The 24,497-nt window shown below is 45.5% G+C and overlaps 1 long non-coding RNA gene across 5 annotated transcripts in view; it reads left to right on the top strand.

Moving 5' to 3' along the window:
* Positions 1 to 13,208, top strand: part of LOC129626139 (uncharacterized) — a 53,272-nt gene extending 40,064 nt beyond the window's left edge. For 2 of the 5 annotated variants that reach the window (XR_008701796.1, XR_008701792.1), the window contains 4 exons: positions 8,679 to 8,764; positions 9,200 to 9,247; positions 9,845 to 9,940; positions 11,636 to 13,208. This is a non-coding gene — a long non-coding RNA (uncharacterized LOC129626139). The remainder of the gene's footprint in view (positions 1 to 8,678; positions 8,765 to 9,199; positions 9,248 to 9,844; positions 9,941 to 11,635) is intronic. The other 3 variants (XR_008701794.1, XR_008701795.1, XR_008701793.1) reach the window with 3 other exon arrangements.
* The last annotated feature ends 11,289 nt before the right edge of the window (positions 13,209 to 24,497 follow it).

The following is a 24,497-nucleotide window of genomic DNA, read 5'->3' as shown; positions in this document are numbered from 1 at the left end:
TTTGGGTTCTATCTGGTGCCAACCCCTCCCGCCCAGCTTTGCTAACTTTCTTAGCTGGAAGGAATTCTGAGCAGTGTGTTGCTTTGAGTCTGTTTAACTGTTTTCCGTGACTCAACTCTTGCCGCAAGTAGGCCTTAGGCTGAATCAGGTGGGAGTAAATGACAGCATAGCCCAAGGTCGCAGTGACTTCGTTGCCCACCCCTGTGCCTTATCTTCATTCCTAGGACTTCACTGTCAAGGGAGATTTGTTCTTTTTGACAGCACTTATTATCCTCAGAACAATGCCTTTGAAGTATTGGTTGATTCGTGGCATTAACTCAGTAGGTAAGACTGTGAAACTAATGAGAGCAAGATTGTAGCAACTATTGACACGGTTAGTCATTAGTCATAAGAAGGACCCAGGAGAAGCTGGTAAGGGGACCATCCTTATAGCTGGACAAACAGTGCAGTGTTGCTGATACTGAGTGCATATTAGCCAGCACTCTTCTTTAAACTTCTTTCTTTTAAAAAAACATTAATTTATTTGGCTGCATGGGGTCTTAGTTGTGGCAAATCCTTAGGAGCAGCATGTGGGATCTAGCTCTCTCATCAGGGATCAAACCTGGCCCCCTGCACTGGGAACACAGAGTCCTAGCCACTGTATGTGCCACGCGTTCCACCTTGGGCCAATCACTGCTCAGAATCAGAGGGCTTGTATTGGCCAACCTGAGTCACATAACTGACCTGGGTAACTGCGAGGGTCCCCCTTTTGAACTTTGATAAGTTTTGGCTCAATGAAAAGAATTTTCACACTTTCTGATACCATATCCATTCTCAAATGATGACTAATGGCCAGTGATACTGTTCTTTGGGCCCAGGGATGTTGGATGATCCAGTCTCTAGTCTCCTCATTTTTTTCCAATTTTTTTTCAGTCTCTCTTTCAGGAAGAATTTATTGAATTCTTAATTCAATAAGTCAATACAAAGTGTTTTGTCAGATACAGATTCTTCTTAAGGACATTATTTATTTATTTTTTTATGTTTTCAGTTCACTTTATTTATTAGTTTTTTAATTTTTATTTTATTTTTTAACTTTACAATATTGTATTGGTTTTGCCATATATCAACATGAATCTTTATCTTTAAAAATTATTTTTATATATTAGTGGGATTCTGTAGGGTAATTCTGAGTACTATCTAGTCCTTAAAACAAGTTTGTTTTACCTCTGAAAACACTTTGATAACATTTATTTATGCTATAACATACATTTGAAAAGTATTAAGCTCTTTTCTAAGAATAACTTTGTTTCCTTGTTTGGCTATGCTGGGTCTTTTGTTATGCAGGCCTTTCTCTAGTTGTGGCGAGTGGGGGCTACTCTCTTGTTGAGGTGCGTGGTCTTCCCATTGCAGCTGCTTCTCTTGTTGCAAAGCGGTCTCTAGAGCGGACGGGCCTCAGTAGTTGTGGCTCCTGGGCTCTAGAGCAATAGTTAAGGCACACGGGCTTAGTTGTCCCAGGGCATATGGGATCTTCCTGGACCAGGGATCAAACCTGTGTCTCCTGCCTTAGTAGGCAGATTCTTTACCACTGAGCCACCCAGGAAGCCCCTAAGTTATACCCTTTTAAGAATATTATAAAGTTCAATCATTTCTATATTTCATGGCAATATTTAAGCCAAACTTCTCTTTTCTAGATGTTTTAGTGTCTTGTTTTCATTTTAAGTTACAGCTTTCAGATCAGCTCTTATTTTTTTAATTGAGATATAATTAACATATAAAATTATATTAGCATCAGATGTATAATGTAGCAATTTGATATTTGTATACATTGTGAAATGATTACCAAGAGTCTAGTTAACATCCATCACCATACGCAGTTGCAGAATTTTTTTTTCTTGTGATGAAAACTTTGAAGATTTATTCTCTTAGCAACTTTCAGATATGCAATAGAGTATTATTGACTATAATCACCATGCTGTGTGTTACATCCTCATGAGTTAGTTATTTTAACCAGAAGTTTGTACCTGTTGCTTCCTTCATGCTTTCTGCCTGCCTCCTCTTCCCCATCGCCCACCTCTGGCAACCACCAGTCTGCTCTATCAGTTTATTTGTGTCCCTTTAGGTTCCACAGTGTTTGTACAATATTTGTATTTCTCTGTATGACTTATTTCACTTAGCATAATGCCATCAAGCTTCATCCATGTTGTGGCAAGTGGCAAGTTTTCTTCTCTTTTATGGCTGGATAATATGTGGTATGTATGCACCACACTTGGCTTTCCCGTTTGTTTATCAATAGACACTTAGGTTGTTTCCATGTCTGGCTATTTTTAAAATGCTGCAGTGAACATGGGGTGTATATATCCTTTTAAATAGTAGGGGTACTTTTGAGTACATACCCAGAATTGGAATTGCTGCATCATTTGATAGTCTTATTTTAATGTTTTGAGGACTCTCAATATTGTTTTCCATAGTGATCACTTCAATTTCCATTCCCACCAACAGTGCCCAAGTGTTCCCTTTTCTCCATGTCCTCTTGAAAACTTTTTACCTCTTGAAAAAGGTAGTAGCCATTTTTGGTAATAGCCATTCTAACAGGTATGAAATGATACCTCACTGTGGTTTTATTTTTATCGGAGTGTAACTGGTTTTCTGTGCTGTGATAGTTCTGCTCTACAGTGAAGTGAGTCAGCTCTATGTATGCATCTGTCCCTTCCCTCTTGTACCTCGCTGCCCACCCCACTCCTGTCCCACCCTCTAGGTCATCGTAGAGACAGAGCTGCACTCCATATGCTGTTCCATAGGTTTTCAGTAGCTATTTTGCACCGGTAAATTATTTATGTCAAACCCAGTCTCCAAATTCACCTCACCCTCTCCTATTACCCGGGGTCCACATGTCTGTCATTTATGTCTGTGTTTCTGTTCCTGCTCTGGAACTAGGTTCATCTGTACCATTTTGATTTTGATTTGCATTTTCCTCATAATTAGTGCTGTTGAGCACCTTTTCATGTCCTTGTTACCGTTTGCATGTCTTCTTTGGAGAAATGTCTATCCAGGTTCTTTGTCCATTTTGTGATTGGATTTTTTTTTCTTTGGAGTCTCATTAATTCTTTATATGTACTTTGGATATTAGCCCATTATCAGATGTATGATTTTTCGGATACTTTCTCTCATTTAGTTGGTTGCCTTATCATTCTGTTGGTGGTTTTCTTTTATGCAGAAGCTTTCAATATGATGCAGTCCCACTTGATATTTGCTTTTGTTGACTTTGCTTTTGGTGTCATAAGAATTTTTGTACGTGTGGTAATATACATACGACGTAAACATCTTACCCATCTTCAAGTGTGTGGCTCGGTGGCATTGCACGTTCACAGTGTTATGCAGCCAACGCCACCACCATCTCCATGACTCTTTCCATCTTATAATACTGAAACTGTAACCATTAAACTATAGCTTCTCATTCCCCTCCCTCTAGCCCCTGGCAGCCAACCACTTTATTTTCTGTTTCTATGATTTCAGCTATTCGTGTCCATGAAATCATGCAGTATCTGTCTTTTTGTGGCTGCATTTTTCACTTAGCATGGAGTCCTGAAGATGCATCCATGTTGTAGCACGTGTGAGGCACTCCTTGCCATTAAGACTCTCCTCTTTTAAGCGTTTCCTGAACAATGCTCCACTGTATGCCTGTGTATAACACATCTTGCTCACGTTCTCATCTGTCAGTGGATCTCTAGGCTGCTTCCATGTTTCAGCTGTTGTTAATAATGCTACTTTGAACATGAGTATGTGAATATCTCTTTGAGACCCTGCTTTCAATTATTTTTTGTCTGTTGTTGTTTAGTTGTTAAATTGTGTCTGACTCTTTGTGGCCCTGTGGGCTATAGCCCAGTAGGCTCCTCTGTCCGTGGGATTTCTCAGGCAGGAATCCTGGAGTGGGTTGTATTTCCTTCTGTCTTCCTGACCCAGGGATTAAGCCCACATCTCCTGCATTAGCAGGAGGATTCTTATCACTGAGCCATTTTGGATATATTGATATTGCTGTATTATATAGTAATTCTATTTTTATTTTTTTGAGGAAATGTCATACTGTTTTTCATTTATATTCCCACCAACAGTGCAGAAGGGTTCCAATTTCTCTACACCCTGGTCAACTCTATGCTATTTTCTTTTTTATTCACAGTGGTCATTCTAATGGGGGTATGGTGACCCATTTAATTTTTACAAATTAATTACTTATTTTTATTTAAAAAATATTTCCCTATTTTTGCTTGGGCCTGGTCTTCATCAGTGCCTGTGGGCTTTCTCTAGCTGCAGTGAGTAGGGGCTGCTCTTGATTGCTGTGGGTGGGCTTCTCCCTGCAGTGGCTTCTCCCGTTGCGAAGCACAGGCTGTAGGGTGCATGGGCTTCAGCTGTCGCAGCTCTCAGGCTCGAGAGCGTGGACTCAGTGGCTGTGGTGCACGCACTTAGCTGCATGTGGAATCTTCCCAGACCAGGGATCGAACCCATGTCCCCTGCCTTTGCATGCAGATTCTTTATCACTGAGCCACCAGGGAAGTCCAGGTTAATTTGTTTTTAATTGGAGGATAATTGCTGTACAATATTGTGTTGATTTCTGCCACATGAAGCAGCCACAGGAATACACATGATCCACCCTCCTGAACCCCCCTTCCATCTCCCACCCCATCCCACGCCTCGAGGTTGGCACAGAGCGCCAAGTTGAGCTCCCTGTGTCAGACAGGAAATTCCCACTGCCTATCTGTTTTACAAATGGTCATGTATATGCTACTCTCTCAATTCCATTTAATTTTTAATTTTACTATTTGACAGGGTAATCCAGTCATGTAGATTAAAAAATGATAAAAAGATAAGCAGAGGAAAATATTTCTCCTGTCCTAATTCCCATGCCCCCCAAAACAAATTTGCAAACCCTATTAGCAGATTCTTGTTTATTCTTCATGTGATGTTTTTATTCATCTAAATTAAAAAATACTTTTAAAATAAAAAGTCATCCAGCTGTACATAGTGTCCCACACCTACCTCTTCTGCTTTCATGATATATGTCTTATGATTCCTTTCATATTTGAATATAAAATGCTCCTTTCTTTAAAAAAAAAAATTCTGGAGGCTACACCACCTGGCCTGTGGGATCTTATGTTCTCTGTCCAGGCATGAAACCCGCGCCCCCTGCAGTGGAAGCAAAGGGTCTTAACCACTGGACCGACAAGGAAGTCCCTTTTTTTAAGCTTTATAACACTTCATTGTATGGCTGGTATCATCATTTATTTAACCAGACTCCTAATGAGGGACATATAGGCTGTTTATAACTTCCTAGTACAGAAATAACATGGCAATGAATAACCTTTGGCATCAGTTTCTTTGTATGTGTAAATATTACCTGTATGTAAATAAGAACATTCCTAGAAGTAGAGTGGCTCAGTCAAAGTGTAAATGCATTTGTGATTTTGATAGGCATTGCCACATGCATATGAAGAGGTTGTGCCCATTTGTATCCTGGGGATGGAACCCAGCAGACACGGCCTCACCAGCACAGAGAGGGGGTGACCCCTGTTCTTGACTCTAGCCGACGTGATTGCTGAGAGACTGCCTTTCCTCCCAGCTCAGGGTTCACTCTCATGGTGAAAATACACTTTAGCATCCTTAAATGTATCTACTTTTGTGATTTGCAAAAGGGAGCAAAAAGCATACTGATGAAACTCAGGAGCACACTGAATTAAGAACCACCGCAAAGAGCAATAATGAAAGCCAACATAAAGATGTCAGAAGTGTGGCCAGGGAACGAGAGGAAAATGAGCCACAGTTTGGACAGGAAATGACTAATAAAGACTAATGTTGAGGTGACATCAAACTGGAAGATAGGTGGGGAGCCGGTGACGCTCTTGAACTTCTTCAAATGAGCTCTTGCTTTCCTCCGAAGGGGATGGACATCACTGGGTGGTGAACATGCTCTCAGATGGGCTCAAGAAACACTGCACAGTCCCACAGCACTTTCCCCGTCTGCAAAATGGGGATTTGTTATCAGTGGGGCTTTGTTATTAGGTGGCCTTGAGGGTAAAATGAGACAGCATAAGTGGAGACTTACCTGGGTGTGGTCCTTTACAGACGTGAGGCAGATGGGCTGGAAAGCCAGGAGGGCAGCGGCCTGGGGACCGCACCCGGCCCCTGTGAGCTCTGTGGGTACTGCGGGCCCCACTGTTCTAGGTGGTAGCTGATGCCAGGCCACTGGAGGGAGCATTTCTATCTGAGCGGTTCTGGCAGATTTCCTAGAGAGATCTAAAAAGGGATGTGAATTTCCAAGACGTGTATGATTTCTTCTCTCATTTAATGCATAACTTCCATACTGTGCTGTTATGTTCATCCTGTGTATCCTTTTTCTTAAAGGGGCTCTCCAGAATTGTATGGGTTACCACAGTCTTAACTCTGCCTCTGATGAATCATTATTATTATCCTGATCAGAAGGTTTAGGAAGAGGCAAATGGTGTCCTAATTTTTAAAAGCATAGATTTCAAAAATTAATAAGCAGCCAAAGGGATGCAGACACTTCATTCTCAGCCCCTCCACCTTCCCCCTTCCTTCTTCCCTCCCTCCTTTCTCACCTCCCTTTCTTCCACCAGCATGCTGTTCCAAACAGAACTACTAGAAATAGCAAATCCTCACCTTCATGGATCTTATATTGTAGTTGAGGCAACAGATAAGGAGACGAAGCACAAGGAATATGTTTGCATGGCACTGAATTCTGGGAAGCAAAGCAGAACCGGGCAGTGGAGAAAGCAGGGAATAGTGTAGGTCAAGTGGTATAGAAAAGCCTTTTAAAGTGGTGACATTTCGTCTGAGACCTGAGCGGGGAGCACGAACCAGTCCTGGAGATCAGAGGAGCATTCCAGGCAGAGGAAGGGCAGGGCAGGGTCCTGAGGGGAGAGGAGGCTTGAGTGCAGGGAAGGTGAGGGGCAGACAGCTGGGACCAGGAAGAGAGAGAAGAGGAGGGGACGGGTTGGTGGCGGGGTACGGGGCATGGGGTCTGTGATGGAGTTGGAGCTTTAGGCAGTGGCCATTTCATGCAAGGGGAGAGGGGATTTGCTTGCTGTGGTCAGAAGTGTGGATATTAACCCAAATGATATGCGAAACCATTGCAGGCTCTAAATTGTATTTATACAGAGCATTTATAAGCACATCGAGAAGAAAACAATTGTTTGAACGGTTCCCATGGGTTTCCTGTGAACAAAGTGTGCCAAGGAACTCTGTTTCCTTTCTTGTAATATTTATGAAAGCAAGAGATTAAAGCAATTCTGTAGACATTGTGGATCATGTTTATAAAAGCATTTAATGAGGTAACTCGGGATAGGATAGTAGAACATGGAGTAGACAGTAATGCTTTGCAGAAAATTTGCACCTATTTGGTCAATAGATTGAGGTCAAGACCCAGCTGAGTTCAGAGAATCTCTGCTTATCACAGTTCTAGAGTCAGTGATGGGAGCAGAGTGAACAGACCTGACGACAGGATCAGGAATGAAATGAAAATACATGCGGGCACTACCGTTTGGAACAAGTATTTAAAAAGTTTAGTTTAATCATTCCTTTTTGGAGATTTGTCTGTATTTGGTCAGTTTCTACCCTCCCCGGCATCTGAAAATGTCTGTCTAGACTTTTTCTGTTTTTTTAAAGGGAAAGTAGAAACAAAATTGGTTAACAGATATTCTTAGAAAGGAGAGCCCGAGGGAGACTGAAATAACACTAATTGAAGGCAATTTGTTTTTCAAGAATAGCGCTCCTAGAATTGGGAAAGTTAGTGTTGGTTGGTTGCAAGCAAATGTTTGCTTAAGCTTTCTAATGTAAGATGAAGGGAGGGCTGGAGCCAGGCTGGGCAGGTACCAGAAATCGGCCACTGCAGAGTCTTGCTACCAGGGTCCATGCGTCTTCAAGAAGTCCTGCTTGGGAAGACCCCCTTTTGGAGTTTTCCTGGTCAGCTCTGAGAAAGCTGGGGTTTGGCCAGGAGAGGGCAGGATACATTCCAGATTCAGTTCAATCAGACCAATCAGGAGGAACAAGGTGGCTCCTATAAAAGGGATTGGGGTACTCTCCCCAAAGACAGGAAGAATGGATTCTAGGTGGCCTGAAATAATGTCCTTTCTAAGCATCAGTTGAGTGTTAATACAGCAGTGTCGTCTGTATTCTCTTTTACTTTCTCTATACCTGTCTGTCTATCATGTGCCCATCTACTTATTTATTTAGTGTGCATTGTACCTGGAGATCGGGAAACCCCGAAGACTTGAGAGAGTTCTTACAAGGTGACGGGGAGCAGTGTGAGTCATTGTCGAGCACTGCACAGCATCCATCTGTGCTGAACGTTCGTTATAATGGGGCTAAGAAGCAGGATCCCGACGTCCACAGGGGCCGCCGGACAGGTCTGTGTTCTGTGGCCTGCAGACATTATTTGGTTAGCACGTCAGTTTTTGCTGCATCTCCAAAGTTACGCTTTACTCTGCTCCTCAGTTGTGGGCAGTCGCAGCCCTTGTATGAGCCTGGGAAGACAGAGCACGAGCTGTCTCATGCCAGCTCCCCAGCACCACCTCTCGAGCACAGCGGCCTCAGGCACGCCGTTTTCCTTCCTAACCTTTGGCTTTCTAGTCTGCGAATGCGTGTGCAGCCCCAGGTAGCATGTTGCCTTTCTCATTAAGGGTCTGTTTCAGGGTGAAGAGAACAGAGCCTGGAGGGTAAACGTGTGGCAGCTGTTACCGTCAGCAGCAAAGGCGGGTCCAGACACCCATCCTCAGAGGTACAGTAGTTAGGACAGGATTTGGAACAAGATATATCTGATTTTCTAAAACTCCACTGTCCCTTACCAACAGTGTAAAATTGGTATTCTAGCAGAATCTACTCTGCGATGGTATGAATATGAAAAATGAGATAAAACTGTAGCCCAGTGCCGGGTCTTTAGGCAGTCCTAACCCTGTCTGTAGTGCTGACTGTTTTGGTGTCTTTTTTGTTTTTTTTCCATCACTGTTCACTCGTCTAGAAGTAGGATATTATTAGGAAGCCTGAAAAATTAATATGGACTGTGTTACCCGCCACAGAGATGCTTGGGGAGGATTTCTTCTGCAGTTTTTTTTTTTTTTCCATTGCTTCTGTAAAGATTAGAAGAAATAGTATGATGGTGAGAATTTGGGAATTCCAAATGTCTCAGATCCATTTTTCTCTTATTTTTCTGAAGGGAGAAAACAGAAGACAGAAAAGGAAGGAGCACCTCTTGGGAGCAGAGGTTGGTAAACATTTTCCGTGAAGGGTTAGAGAGTAAATATTTTAGGCTTTTTTTTTTTTTTTTTAGGTCAGATGGTCTGTGTCCCAAGTGTTCCACTCTGATGTCTCCCACGGAGAATGTATAAACAAGGGAGCACAGCTGTGTTCCAATAAAACTTTATTGACAAGACAAGCATCAGTCCAGATTTGGCCTGCTTTAGAAATTAAAAAAGAACGCCTGAGTATGCCTACTTGGGCAAGGCTAGGGTAGAATTTCACTTTTTAAAGATCACTTTCCTTGATATATTATTCATGGGAAAACCTCCTAGGGTTTCAAAGCATCAACATTCATCAAAAAGTCCGGCCCTTCTAACCCAACGTCAGATGTGAGCTTCTGGCTTTTCTAATTTTAGATCTAGCCTTTGTGTCTGCTGTATCATTCTGGCAACAGGGGAACTTCAGTTCTAAGCTTATGACGAGTTTCTGGCCCACTTCAGGGCCTTCCCAAGCCCCCTTCCCTCTCCCTGTCCCTCCCGCCCACTCCACTCAAGGGTCAGCCAGTATGACCCATTGCTGCTTCCTGTGTGGCACTGGTAATGCCCACACTTTGCTGTTTCAGCCTCTCATTTTGCCATGATTGCAGTGGGGAGCTGAGTTCTTCCTGTCTTGAGATGGATGCCTTTGAAAGGAGAGAGCTCTGCAGTGTGTCCAGACAGTAAGTTACTCATCACAGGCTCTGTTGTGTTTGTGTAACATCTGGGTGCCTGCCAGGTGATTTGCCTATAAGCTATGCTTAGAAGAAAAAAACTACCCATCTAAAGTATTCAGATTTTGGCCTTAATTAAAATGCAGAATAAATATGTAAAGGCTAAAGAGCATGAATTATAGATACCAGGGTTTCTATATAAAAATCTGTTTTCATCCATAGAGGCACAGGTGTGTTTGTGGCAGGGAGGAGGTGTCCATACATGTTGGCGAAGGCAGTATAATTACGGCTGTGTGTGCTGAGCAAGATGGGGACCGGTCTATTGAAAGAGAATGCATCCTCAGCTGCCTTTCTCGTTTCACTGCCTCCACGGATTTTTTTTTTCCACCTCGATTCTATGAAGGGCTAATCCTGACCCTTGTTATTTAAATTGCTCCAGCAGGGCTGGAAAAGCTGCCCTCAGCCTCTTAAAAACCTTCTCTAACTGGCTAACCAGGTTGGCAGAGCAAAGCCCTTTCTATTCATCATTCCTGTGTGGAGCGCCCTGAGGATGGGGCCAGGGGCTCTCTCAGCCTGAGTGACAGTCTTGGGTCTTAAGCAAGGCCAGGCCAGAGCCCATTCACCCTGAGAGCTGGAGCCTCTGGGCTTTTCCATTAAGGGTCTCAGAAAGATGCCCAAAGGGCTGAAATCAGGTATCCAAGTGTGTGGCTCTCTTATTAATGGCTAGGAGGGATCAAGAAAAAGAACATTGAGGGATCAAAGGAAAGATCAAGGGAGCTACTCGAATGCCCATTTCATAATTGGGCTTTTTTTTTTTTAACGTTCAAATTTTACAAATTGATATTAATAGGATGTTACATTAACACAGTTTAAAGAATAGCATTGGGAAAAATCACGTGGAGAATTAATTCCTGTTACTCAAGAACTTTGGAAAACACACGAATTAAATGTGAAACTAGCAATTATATTTTAAATCAGTATGGGTGGAGGGAAGGTGGCTTTTGGTAACAGACAGAAAGAGCTGAGTCTTTTAGAAAGCCTCACAATTTGTGTGTGGTGGGGGGTGGGATTTAGTTTTAGAGAAAAGTGATGCTTTAGAAAAATCCCAACTCCTGGAACGTACACACATACCAGGCATTATCAGCCTGTGGAGTGAAGCCCCGGATTCTGCTTGGACGATCCTACTAAGGCGGTCTCTGGGGTAGAGTTCATGCTGCTTCCTGCCAGCCTGGTCAGAAGCAGAGCTGGGGTGTTTCCTGGGACTGGAAGCAGATGGGGGCTGTCAGAGGCAGCCCCCCATTCCCTCGGCCTCTCATCAGACCTGCCCACATGGCAGGAGAGACCAGAGATTGTTGTTTAGTTGCTAAGTTGTTTCTGACTCTTTTGCAATCCTGTGGGCAGTAGCCGCGCCAGGCTCCTCTATCCATGGGATTCTCCAGGCAAGAATACTGGAGTGGGTAGCCATTACCTTCTCCAGGGGATCTTCCCGACCCAGGGATGGAACCCATGTCCTTTCTCTACCACTGAACCACCAGGGACCTAGGACAACTGTCCTCTTATTTGAAATCATTTTAGGCAACTCTGCAATGACAGGTCCTAGAAAGTATCTGCTGTGGCTTTGTACGAGGAAGATGGAATACCCAAGATAAAAGTAATAAGTGAATAAAGCTCTGCTGTATTTGTATTTTTTTTTTCTGTTTGAAGCAAAATTTCAGCTGTTACGTCGGTTTTATCCAAACAACAGATGGCCCGTAGCATCTCCAAGGCTCTGAAGTTATATGGAGTCAGCCCAGCTACCAGGGCTGGGGTCAGCAAACCCCAGCCGGCCACATCCGGCCTGCTGCCTGTTTTTGTTAAACAAAGTATTGTTGGAACTCAGCGTTGCTCGTTCACTGTAAACACGTGGCTTCTCACAGGCTGCAGGCGCAGAGTTTAGTAGTTGTAATAGAGACTGCATGGCTGCAAACCCGGAAATAGTTACTGTCTGGCCTCTTATGGAGAGCATTCATTGTCCCCTGCATGAGACTATGGAGAAAAATCAAACCCAACTTGTTTTATAAATGCAGATTTAGGGCAGTTTTTTAGATAATGTATTTACTTGCTGCGCTGGGTCTTGTTGCTGCCCGTGGACTCTCTAGTTGCGGTTTCTCCTCATCGTGGTGCGTGGGCCTCCCACCCAGTGGCTTGTCTTGTGGAGATGGGCTCCTGGGTGCATGGACTTCAGTAGTCGCAACACGAGGGTTCAGAAGTTGTGGCACACCGGCTTCATTGGTCCAAGGCATGTAGAATCTTCCAGGACCAGGGATCGAACCCTTCTCCCTTACGTTGGCAGGTGGACTCTTATCCACTGTACCACCAGGGAAGTCCAAATCCAACTTATTTTTGAAAACAAAACCTGGAAATTTCAGTTTCTGTCATTGTAGGTCCAGGAAGCCTTTTCTCTGCCCCCAAGCCAGCTCTTAGTTCTGGGAGTCCCTCTGTCGTACCCTGTAACAAGAAAGACCGTGTTGATGTTTCAATGGGGGAAATGGAAGGATGTAGTTTTACTCTTTTTTTTCTCTCTTTCGCTTTTTGAAGCTCTATAACAGAAATGAGGGTGTGACAGGCAAGTTCTTGACTATGAAACGATAAAGGTCAAACTGCTCAAACCTTCTTTGCAAGTAAAATGCCTGGCTAACTGAAACATGTCAGAAACGTCAGCCGGCTATCAGGTTGACAGATAGCATGAAGTGCTCACTCCCCGGGCTGCCTTCATTTACCTAGTGGGTTTCGCGGGCACCACCTCCTCTGTTGGTCTCTCTGGCTCTTTATTTGGCTGCTCGAGTGGCTCACACCTTACACCATTGCAGCCATGAAGATCGAGAACGTGAAAGACTGTCGTCAGCTGCCCCTGCCATTGTTTCCCTTTCTTTTCAAGGAAGCGCTGCGTGTCAGGGTCCTCACAGAACTCAGCACATCTGCGGATGTGTGAGATGCCAGCCCACAAGGGACACTTCATAATTTTGCAGCTACAGAAACAACCACTTCTTGTTTATGCCTCACGCGGATTATGCTTACTGCACCTTCAACTTCAGAGCTTTGAAAACTGCAGCATCTCACAAGCAAATATATTTGGAGCAAGCTTTTCCCTACTGTCCATGAACAAACCTGTCCATGCCTTCACTATAAACCTTCATGGTTACAGAACTTTATGCTTTCTGTTTGCAATTTAGAATGATGGGATCATCTAAATCCCTGCCTGTGGCTGATGACTTTTTTTAAAAAATTGTAAAATGAAATATATTGAAAAAAAATAACTTGTTGTTGTTCAGTCACTAAGTTGTGTCTGACTCTTTTCAATCCCATGGACATCAGCACACCAGGCTTTCCTGTCCTTCATCATCTCCTGGAATTTGCCCAAACTCATGTCCCTTGGGTCGGTGATGCCATCCAACCATCTCATCCCTTGCTGTCTCCTCTCCTCCTGCCTTCAATCCTTCCCAGCATCAGGGTCTTTTCCAATGAGTTGGCTCTTCGCATCAGGTGGCCAAAGTATTGGAGCTTCAGCTTCAGCATCAGTCTTTCTAATTATATCCAGGGTTGATTTCCTTTAGGATGGACTGGTTTGATCTCCTTTCCAAGGGACTCTCTGTCCAAGGGACTCTCAAGAGTCTTCTCCAACACCACAATTCAAAAGCATCAATTCTTCAGTGCTCAGCCTTCTTTATAGTCCAACTCTCACATCCATACATGACTACTGGACAAAACATATCTTTGACTATACAGACCTTTGTCAGCAAAGTGATGTCTCTGCTTTTTAATATGCTGTCTAGGTTTGTCATAGCTTTCCTTCTAAGGGCAGTCTTTTATTTTCATGGCTGCAGTCACCATCCGCAGTGATTTTGGAGCCCAAGAAAATAAAATTTCTCACTGCTTCCACTTTTCCCTTTCTATTTGCCATGAAGTGAGGGGACCAGATGCCATGATCTTAATTTTTTGAATGTTGAGTTTTAAGCCAGTTTTTTCACTCCCCTGTTTCATGCTCATCAAGAGGCTCTTTAATTACTGTTCACTTTCTGCTGTAGAGGTACGTGCAAAATATATTGCATCTTCAGCTTCAGCATACAGAAGAAACCACAGTTTTGAAAACTGTAATTGGGTCCCTGAAGCAAGATTATGCTTGGAATAAGCAAGGCATATTTCTTTAAAGATGGCAGAATTTGGCCTTAGGAAATTTCTTTTAATTCTAATATATCAAAATTACTGGCTGTTTACATAAGAGCTGTCCTATAGAGGATTATCTACTTAAGATGTAATTGTGTGCTAAGAATGAATCACAAACATAGAGCAAGCTTAAAAATCAGATATAACAGGTAGAAATCACTCAGAGATTTATTTATTTTATTTTTGTACTTAACATTTGCTTTCCTCCCTTCTTTCCTCATTGTTTGGATGATTTTAAAGACATTTCTTTGGGTGGGATCAGGTATGAGAGTTTTGAAGAGCTTGTGATGAAGCTTCTTTAGCTGGGTCCTAGTGGGAAAGAAGACTTCAAAGCCCCTGGTGGACATTGCTGCTGCCCAAGTTCAGGAAACCTGAGCCCATGACAACCGCACACTATACATTCACTGTGTCCTGAGTGCAGAGCTGGGGGAACAAATCTGCGGTCTGGGCTGATGAAGAACCAACCTGTGATCCCGCTCCACCCTGATGAAAATGAAGAAAGTGGAAGTGAAGTTGCTCAGTCGTGTCTGACACTTTGCAACCCCATGGACTGTAGCCTACCACTCTCCTCCATCCATGGGCTTCTCCAGGCAAGAGTACCAGAGTGGGTTGCCATTTCATCCTCCAGGGCATCTTCCCAACCCAAGGACTGAACCCAGGTCTCCTGCACTGCAGACAGATGCTTTACCCTCTGGGGCAATAGGGAAGCCCTGATGAGAAGGCTTTCCAAGTGTTGTCAGCCTCCCAGAGGAGTCCAGGTGGGGTGGGGTAGTACAGACTGGGAACCCCCTCCCTGAAGCCACTGTTTCTCTGAGTGCAGGGTCTGGACAGCTTACCTGATGGCAGCTTCCCCGGGCAGTGGGGAGGCCTGATAGCTGAGGTGAAGACCTCCCGGAATGTCCCTGTCACTTCCACTGGCTGCTTCTCCATGACCAAGAGCCTTGGCAGCTTGACGCTTAAGGCACTGGAGCTGGTCATCTGTGGAACTGTAGCTTTCTGTTGTTTATTACCTTGGTGGCTCTTGATTTCTTTGGGGGGTCATTATATTGAGTGTTGAGGGCAGTTATAGGCACCTGCCTTCTGGTATAAATGCTGAAGGCCCAGACCCTGGCCCAACCTGAGACAACCTAGGTATGTCTGATGTTTGGTGTTTAACTCAGTGGTTCTCAGTCGAGGGGGGTAGTGTTGCTCCCAGGGGACTTTTGGCAATGCCTGGAGACGTTTTCAGTTGCCATCTAGTGGGTAGATGCAGGGATGCTGCAAATGTCCTACCACGTACAGCACAGCCCCTCTCAACCGAGAGTTTTCCAGCCTCAAATGTCAGCAGTGCTACAGAAGGGAAGTCCTCAGCTGCGCACACGTGCTCTCCTGACATAGAATTCGGGGTCAGCCAAGGAAGCAGGTGGCCCCACGGGGAGCTGCTCCTTCCAGCTGTGGCCACACTGGCTGTGGGCTGCCCGAGTCGCCTGCTGGAGCAGCTGCACATCCTGCTGAGGCCTGGCTTGGAGAATTTTAAGCATTACTTTACTAGCATGTGAGATGAGTGCAATTGTGCGGTAGTTTGAGCATTCTTTGGCATTGCCTTTCTTTGGGATTGGAATGAAAACTGACCTTTTCCAGCCCTGTGGCCACTGCTGAGTTTTCCAAATTTGCTGGCCTATTGAGTACAGCACTTTCACAGCATCATCTTCCAGGATTTGAAATAGCTCAACTGGAATTCCATCACCTCCACTAGCTTTGTTTGTAGTAATGCTTTCTAAGGCCCACTTGACTTCTCTAGGTGAGTGATCACACCAGCATGATTATCTTGGTCGTGAAGATCTTTTTTGTACAGTTCTTCTGTGTATTCTTGCCACTCCTTAGTGTCTAACAAAAACCCCAACTGCCATGTGGCAGGTTGCAGGGAGCAGTAGAGTGTGGGATGGTCCCCCAGCTTCCAAGAAACAAAGTGTCTATGTTCTAAAAGCTGGTTCCACACCCCACTACTCCCTGCACCCCACCAGGAAATCTTACCCAGAACTTCATTTCCTGATTCAGGGGGGTCAGAGCCGGTCAGGTGAGTCATCTGGTCTCCCTCCACTTCATTCCCCATTGCTGAGTTCCCATACCAGCACCTAAGAGGAGCTTTTTATGAACTTTAAACTTCAGGAACCTGTTTATAACCCTTAGCTTAAAGCACTATAGACACCTGTTAAATTGCACCCCGAGGGGTAGAGCGTATGAGCTGTCATCAGGCGTCACACCTTATGTAGGATGAGTTTATGTGATCACCTGCCTTCTGAATGATCAGGCATCCAAAGAGGAGGAAGCAGAAGCAAGTTACAAACAGGTTGGGGGCGTTGGACTAGCCTTTGGGGAAGGATCTAGTTCATGATGGCCATGGAGCAAGGCTTGGCAAGAAGGTCCAAGTCCCAGGAATGCTGCCCACCGAGGCTCACAACCACAAATGCCCACAGTGCCAGCTAGGTGCACAGAGAGTGAGTCAGGCAGGGGTTTGCATAGTAAAGATGGAAGATATTCTTCATGTGCACACAAAAGGTGTTTGCCTTTTTTGCCTTGAAATTTGTGTCCCTTTTGGTCTGTGTTAGGTTTTTCTTCTTGTGATAGACACTAAGTTACAAAAAGTAGCTTTTACTCCAAGAAAAGAAGGGGTGCATGTTTAAGTTTAAATGACAGCTTGACTTCAGTGCTGAGTAATAGGGGGTGGTGGGGACTGTGACAGAGGGAGAGGGGATTCCTGACTAAGGAGAGCACCTTCTATCCAGATCAGACAGGTGTTGCTGGGGTAGGGGTGGATGTGACTACAAGTTGGTTAAATCTTCTGATTTTTATTGTTTATTTTTGGCTGCACTGGGCCTTCAGTGCTGTGCGTGGGCTTTCTCTAGTCGCAGTTCCTTCTCTCTTGTGCAGCTCAGGCTCAAGGACGTGTGGCTCAGTAGTCGTGGCACATGGGCGTAGTAGCTCTGCGGCACGTAGGAGCTTCCCAGATCAATCCCAGGGATTGAACCCATGTCTCCCGAATTGGCAGGCAGGTTATTTATCACTGGACCATCAGTCCCAAATCTTCTGATTTTAAAAGAGAAGCTAGAGATCTGAATTTTTCATATGATTTCTCCATATTAAAAAAAAATTAATGCAAACATATCTATGGGTTATATTTGATTTGTTGAACACCCACTTGAGACTTCTGGCTTTTCTTTTCAAACAAAAGAAAGAACTGTTGTTAAATAGCTTCAGCACTGGGCTCACTGGCTTCCTGTTCTCTGTTGCTGTCTCTCTCTGTCTTAGACTATTCAGAAATTGGCTTCCAGATTTTGCTCTCAGATTTCTTTTCGAGGACTCTTCTTCCATTGCATTCTTTTTTCTAGCTCACTGTCACTAGCCTCTTGGTTGAAGATTCACCATAGATGTGAGCAGTGGACGTTAAAGGGTGGATGAAGGTCAGAAAAGGGTGACCGCAGGCTGTGCAGAGTTTTGAAAGGAGCAGGGAGGGCATTTCTGGGGGCGCGCTGGTGTGAGCACTGTGCGGAGGGAAGGGTGGTGCTGGCCTGTGTGGTGTGCAAGCTTCCCGCCAGTGCCCTGAGGCCTTGGACTGGAATAGAAGAGTGTGACTGCCGCTGTGTTCACACAACATCTGGGGCCTTTCCTGCTCCACCTGCCCTCCCCACATCTGGCCCTGAACAGCCACAGCTGTGTTTTCTTACCTGCTCCACCTTCCCTCCCCACATCTGGCCCTGAACAGCCACAGCTGTGTTTTCTTACCTGCTCCACCTTCCCTCCCCACATCTGGCCCTGAACAGCCACAGCTGTGTTTTCTTACCTGCTCCACCTTCCCTCCCCACATCTGGCCCTGAACAGCCAGTTGTGTTTTGAACAATCCACAATGCCGTCCCAAACACAGCTCTGGGCTTTGTTCATATGTATCAGAGAGAAGGGCAACGCTGTGGGCCAGTGTTAGCACACGGTGACAAGCAGCGATGGCAACCCAGGACGGGGTCAGGCTGCTCCGTGTTATATTCGGGAGTGTGTGTGTGTGCGCTAGAGAGAAGGGGTATTCCTACTGGATTGGCGCTTTCTATCTCCTCCCATCGTCACACACACACACACACACACACGCCCACACACGTGTGTGTGTGCTTACCCTCAGTCGTGTCCAACTCTTTGCAACCCTTTGGGTTGTAGCCCGCCAGGCTATTTGGTCCATGGGATTTTCCAGGCAAGAATACTAGAGTGGGTAGCCATTCCTTCTCCAGGGGATCTTCCCGACCCAGGGGTCAAACCTGTGTCTCCTGTGACTCCTGCATTGCAGGTTTATTGTTTACCCGCTGAGCCACAAGGGAAGCCCCACACACACACACTCACTCACTCACTCACTCACTCACTCTATTGGTTGACCTTCTCCCCTCATGCTAAGCTGGGTAGCGAACAAAGATTTATCTCCTGGTGATTTCACTTTCAAACATGGGCACCCTGTATTTTGAAATTCTAAAAGAGCCCTGTGTATTTGATATTGTGCAGGCTCTTGCTGGGTTTCAAAGGTGGATTACATTCACAGCTAGGTGTCGGTAGAAGGTAAAACATTAATGAGATTGTAATTTGTTGATGGGTTTGGAGATGTAGCTTGGTTGTGAACAGCCTTCCTTTCCCTGCACAGGGAAGGGCGGCCCATCCTCGTGTCTGGCTAGCTGTCGTGGATTAGCGAGAAGCGAAGCGAGAGAACTGTGAATATGGTGGAAAATCAGAGACTCTAGGGGAAGGACAGTGCAGAGGCGGCTGGAAAGGACCAGAAGCACCTTTGTGGGTTTGGAATTAGCAAACAGAAACATAAGCCAGGGTTTCCAGACAGTCTCAGCTCCGGCTGTGCGGTTGGGAGGTGAGACTCTCGGCCTTCAAGGTGGGTCTGGCAGTTCCCTGAGGGGCATCTGGGAAATGCTCCCGACCTCCCCCACTTCATTTTTGTAAACAGTCCTTCACCTTACCCTGAGGATTTTACCTCCTAGAAGCACCCTGACTCTCTCGACTTCTGTCCGTCACAGTGACTCCAGACCAAGCTGCTTCCTCCCCCTGCTCCCGAGTGGCCGCCCTCCTGGGCCTGTGGGACCTCTGGTCCACTCTGACCTGCAGCCAGACCGGTCTCTTCATGAGGCCAATCAGATTGCATCTTCACCATGCCTCCCTTCCTCCCAGCTTGCACTGTTTCATTAGCTCCCTGCTCTTTTCCAGGTGAAAACTGGAGCCCTTAGTGGGCACAGTTTCATCTGAAGCAGCGCAGCCCTCACCCTGCCCCTTCCTCCAGGCAGGCCACCTCATGGTCCTCACTCTCCCTGGGCCATTTCCCTCCTGTGGTCTCACCTGCCACCGTTGCACTGTCCCAGACTTCATTTTTCCTGGTGCCAGCTGGTGGCTCTTCAGAAATCAGCCCAATCGATCCATTCATTCAGCAAATATCGATTGAGGACCTACTATGTGCTGAGCACTGTTCTAGGTGCTACCAGTACAAAGAAAGAAGACAAAACTCCTGTCCTTTGTGGAGCTTGTGTTCTCTCAGCAAAGGGAGGCACGTGAGAGCATTGCAATCCCAGGTTGTGGCAAGTGAGCCGAGGCCACTGAGGCAGAGTGAGGGGTGGCAGTTAGGAGAGGTGGGTTGACGGGTCAGCTACTTTGGGGTCAAGGGTGAGTTTTCAGAGGAGATGACAGTGAAGTAAGATCTGAATGAGCAGAGGAAGTCAACTGGGATTTGCAAGTCCCCAGGGAAACCTTTGAATGGGTCCCCCACAAAGGACCGTATTTCTTTGCATTGTTAATCATGGTTGGACAGTCTACACATATGTTTGCATTTTGTGATCAACATTTGTCTCTTGAACAGATTTTTAGGTCCACAAGGGCATAAATTGCTATCTTTTCCTCTTCCCATCAGTCTTTTATTCCCAGCAGTCTGTTGAGCAGACAGAATGCACTCAGTAAATATCTGTGGGGTCAACAATGGACATATAAGGGGAGTCCCCCGTCCTGACCTTTCTCTCTCTTATCCCTGGAGGACCTACCCTGGGAGGCTGCAGATCCCAAGGCAGCAGACCCCTCTGAGCAGCCCGCACTCCTGGGCCGGGGTCTCTGCCCCGCGGGCCGGAGCGGGGTGCCTGCAGCGGGAGGTGAGGCGAGGCCCGGGCGCACGGCGGGGCAGGCGGAGCCGGCTTGTGGCTCTGGGACATTTGAATCGGTTAGGGTTGAAACAGACTCATCACCTTCCAACAGCAGGAGTCCTCTGCGGCGCATCACCGCCCCCTCTCCCAGTCTGTCTTTGTCAGAAGACCCAGCAGACAGATGAGACTACGAAGAGCGAGTGTTTCTCCAGGGCTGGGTCGGGGAGGTGGCAGCCCGGCTCCTTTCTTTAAGTTTGGCAATGATAAATATTGCATAAGTTGCTTAGTGAGGTCAGACCTGAACTGTGAGGCTCTGAGTACCTTTCGCTGGAAATAAACTGTGGAAACAGGCTGTTGTTAACTGTTGGGAGCCTTTGTTTCATGAGGGGGTCCAGGAAGAAGAGAGGGAAATGGGGCATACCTCACCCTCTCATCACATGCCTCCGGAAAACACCTATATTTTGAGACGCGTTGGTAACATTTCTGCGCAATTACCGTAAGCAGGACATCTACTCGGTTTTGATACATTTACCTGTGACATTACACCAAGTGAGTCTGTTGAAAGTGGGAGGATTATGCCTCGTTCCAGATGCATTTTGGCACTCGGGCGAAAAGCAATGGGGATGCTGGGTTGAAAAATAGAATGGAAGCTATAGACAGCGAAAGCCTAGAAACTCCCAGGCCACCCTCCTGAGAGTCTGCTGACCACCCCGTGTCCCTGCCTGCTGAATCAGGAGGCCAGGCACCGGACACCCGGTTGGATCCATCCCAGAGGCTTGAAGAGAAGACGGGAATGGAAACGAGAATCTCAAATTAGTGGGGGCATAAGGATATAGTATTCTAGTTTCTTTAGAAAGTGAATTTGCCAGGGTCTGGGAAGAAGAGGGAGGTGAGCAGGTAGAACAGTGAAACCACCCCATGTGATACACAGCGGAAGGTCCCTGTCGTCTGTTTGCCAAAACCCACGGGATGTGCAACACCAAGAGTGACCCCTAATACAGACTGTAGACTTGGAGTGACAATGCTGTGTCAGCAAGTGTAGGTTTAGCTGCTGTTTAATAGATGTCCCATCTGGTGTGGGATGCTGATCACTGGGGAGGCTGTGCTTGTTTAGGGGCCAGGGTTACATGAGAAGTCTCTATACATTCTGCTCAATTTTGCTGTGAACCTTGAAACTGCTCTAACAAACAAAGTATATTAAAAACTAAATTTATTGAGCACCCATTGTGTGTCAATATAGAGCTCCCAGGGGAGGCAGCTGGTTAAAAATTAATTGCATAATGTAGTTGCAATTGTAATAAGAGCTGTGAAGGAAAAGCACTGGGGGTTATGAGTGGGTATAGTAAGGAAGATCTAGCCTTGTGAATGGTCAGCATCAATTTCTCTGAAGATGGGATCTTTGAGTTGAAGTTTTTTAAGTAAATCAGCAAAAAGCAAGGAAACAAAATCAAGAGAAATTGTATTTTAGCTCATGGAATTGAACATTTCAGGACCGTCAGCTTCAGGTGCAGCTTGATCCAGATGCTTTATCCGTGCCACCAGCTCTCTCGTCCCCGTTCCTCAGCATTGCTCTCTTCTCTCCTGTAGAGGCAGGTTCGTTCCTATGGTGGCATCCACCAAACTGGCACCAAACCTCATGCATTGGAGAACCCTCAGAGCTAAGAGAAGGCTGGCATGAAAAGGAAATTGAATCAATGTCTGTTGAATAAATGCAGCACATTTCTGCTTGTACCACCTTCTGTGGGTGACGTTGATTGAGTGCCTGCTGCATGTCTGCTGCACTTTTCAGTTCCATGAGCCGATGAGCACTCCTTGTTTCATTCGTTGGATTGCTTGATGATTCTCTTAGGCAGCTTCCATGGAAATACCACTTTTTCAGAGAAAGATCTCTAAGCATCCAGTATAAGACCTGACCCACTTGTGCAGCCGCTCATACCTCCCTGTGCCTTGCCTTACTTTTCTTTCCTTCCTCTCTTCACCTGTTGAAATATACTTCATTTGTTAGGGGCCGAGTTGTGTCCCTCCATATTCACATAATGAAGTTCAACTTCAATACCTCAGAATTTAAAGAGGTATTCAAGTTAAAATGAGATCATTAGGGGGGTCCAGTGGCTAAGACTCCATGCTATCAATACAGGGGCCTGGGTTCAATCCCTGGCAGGGAGCTAGAGCCCATATCCCCCAACTGAAAATCCTGTGTGCCACCACTAAGACCTGGCACAGCCAGATAAATAAACGTGTATTCTTAAAGGAGGTCATTAGGTTGGGCTATAATCCAAAATGACATATAAAAAGGGGATTAAGACACACACACAGAAGACAATGTGAAGACACAGCAGAGTGATGGCCATCTATAAACAATCAAGAAGAGAGGCCTCAGGAAGAATCAACCCTTCTCTCAGACTTTTTGACACCTTGGTCTTATACTTCTAGTGTTCAAAAATGTGAGAAGTTAATTTCTGTTATTGAAGCCTCCCCCAGTCTACAGCACATTGTTATGGCAGCCCTAGCTGACTAATACCCACTCCTTCTCAGATTCAAATAAAATCTTGTCTCCTCTATGAAGCAAGAGAATAGGGGTTGTCAAATCTGGTGGTGACCTGATTTTGTAATAAAGTTTTATTGGCACACAGCCATGCCCATTTGTTCACTTACCTGGATGGTTCTGTGCTACAAAAGCACAGAATATGGGTAGTGCCAGCAGGAAATATGTGACCCATAAAGCTGAAAACATTGTCTCTCTGGCATTTTAAAGAAAATACATGCTGACATTTGGTCCAGAAGAGTGGTTGGTAGCCTGGGCTGTGGATTCAAACAGGCTTGGGTTCAAGTCCCTCCTATGTGACTGACAATCTGAGTCAGTCTCTTAATCCCTCTGAGCCTCGTGTTCCTCATCTGTAAAATGGGGATAATGATAGATCCTATTTCATAGAATTATAGGAATCAAATACATATTTTAATATTTATACTTTCTGCTACTTTAGAAAAAACATTTATTTTTACTCATTTGGTGTGCAGGGGCTCAGCTGTGGCACCCAGGTTCTTCAGTCTTCACGGCAGTGTGTAGGGTCTTCCACTGTGGCCTGCGAGCTCTAAGTTGGGGCCTGTGGACCTAGTTCCCTGTGTGTATGTATGTGTGTGTGTTAGTTGCTCAGTCGTGTCCAACTCTTTGCAACCCCATAGATTGCAGCCCGCCAAGCTCCTCTGTCCATGGAATTCCCCAGACAAGAGTACTAGAATGGGTTGCCGTTCCCTTCTCCAGGGGATCTTCCCAACCCAGGGATCAAACCCAGGTCTCCTGCATTGCAGGCATATTCTTTACCATCTGAGCCACCTGGGAAGCCCCAAAGTGTCTGTAGCTCAAGACAATATTCTGGTTTCCTTTACATCTAAGTCCTTTACCTGGTGTTTGCTTCTGCCAGGAGGAGGAACGCCTTTTGCTCTGGATGGGCTGGGCAAGCAGAGGAGCATGGAATGGGTGCAGGCCAGTGTCTTTCTTTTCTCATGTGTTGGGGAGATGATTCTGCTCTTACCAGGTGGTGTCTAATCTCCCTGACCAGGGATCAAACCCAGTCCCCTTGCATTGGGAGCATGGAGTCTTAGGCACTGGACGACCAGGGAAGTCCTGAGAATCTAATATTATGTGGATATAAATGGTTTTGCCCTAGGCTTGGCACAACAGCAAAGCCTTTTTTAGCTATTACGATAATTATTAATACTAACACCATTTTGTTAGTGGAGGTTACAGTGCTGAAACCCCAGACTGCAGAGGCCTTGCTGAATTGGTTTCTTTTCTAACTGGCAGTTTTTTTCTTGATTTAGAGAATAATTGCTTGACGATTTAGGAAACTACGTCAACTGCAACTCTGAGGTGCTTGAAGGAGTGCTAAAAAGATCACCAGCCTCCTCCCTTGTTTGTTCATGTGTCTCATTCTTTTCTCTTCCTTTTCCTTTTTTCTTGAAGCACAAGCACCAAAAAAGTCCCCTCTCAGCTCTCAAGGTAGGCTGTGTCAAACTCACACAGTGTGAGCAGAAAAATCTGAAAACCTTCCAAATAAAGGAGCATGATGGGGGCGGGGCAGGTAAGTGTCCTGCCCGGGCTGTGCGGGGCCTTCACTGGTGCCTCTTGGTCCTGATCAAACATGGGCTTAGGATAAGCTCTGTTTTGGCAAATCTGATTTAGAAGCCAAAGGAAAATATAAAACCTCAAAGACACTGAGATC

The sequence above is a fragment of the Bubalus kerabau genome, chromosome 13, assembly GCF_029407905.1.
Source record: "Bubalus kerabau isolate K-KA32 ecotype Philippines breed swamp buffalo chromosome 13, PCC_UOA_SB_1v2, whole genome shotgun sequence".
Taxonomy (NCBI): Eukaryota; Metazoa; Chordata; class Mammalia; order Artiodactyla; family Bovidae; genus Bubalus; species Bubalus kerabau.
Note: the sequence above shows the minus strand (reverse complement) of the source record. Positions and strands in the feature narration are given on the sequence as shown.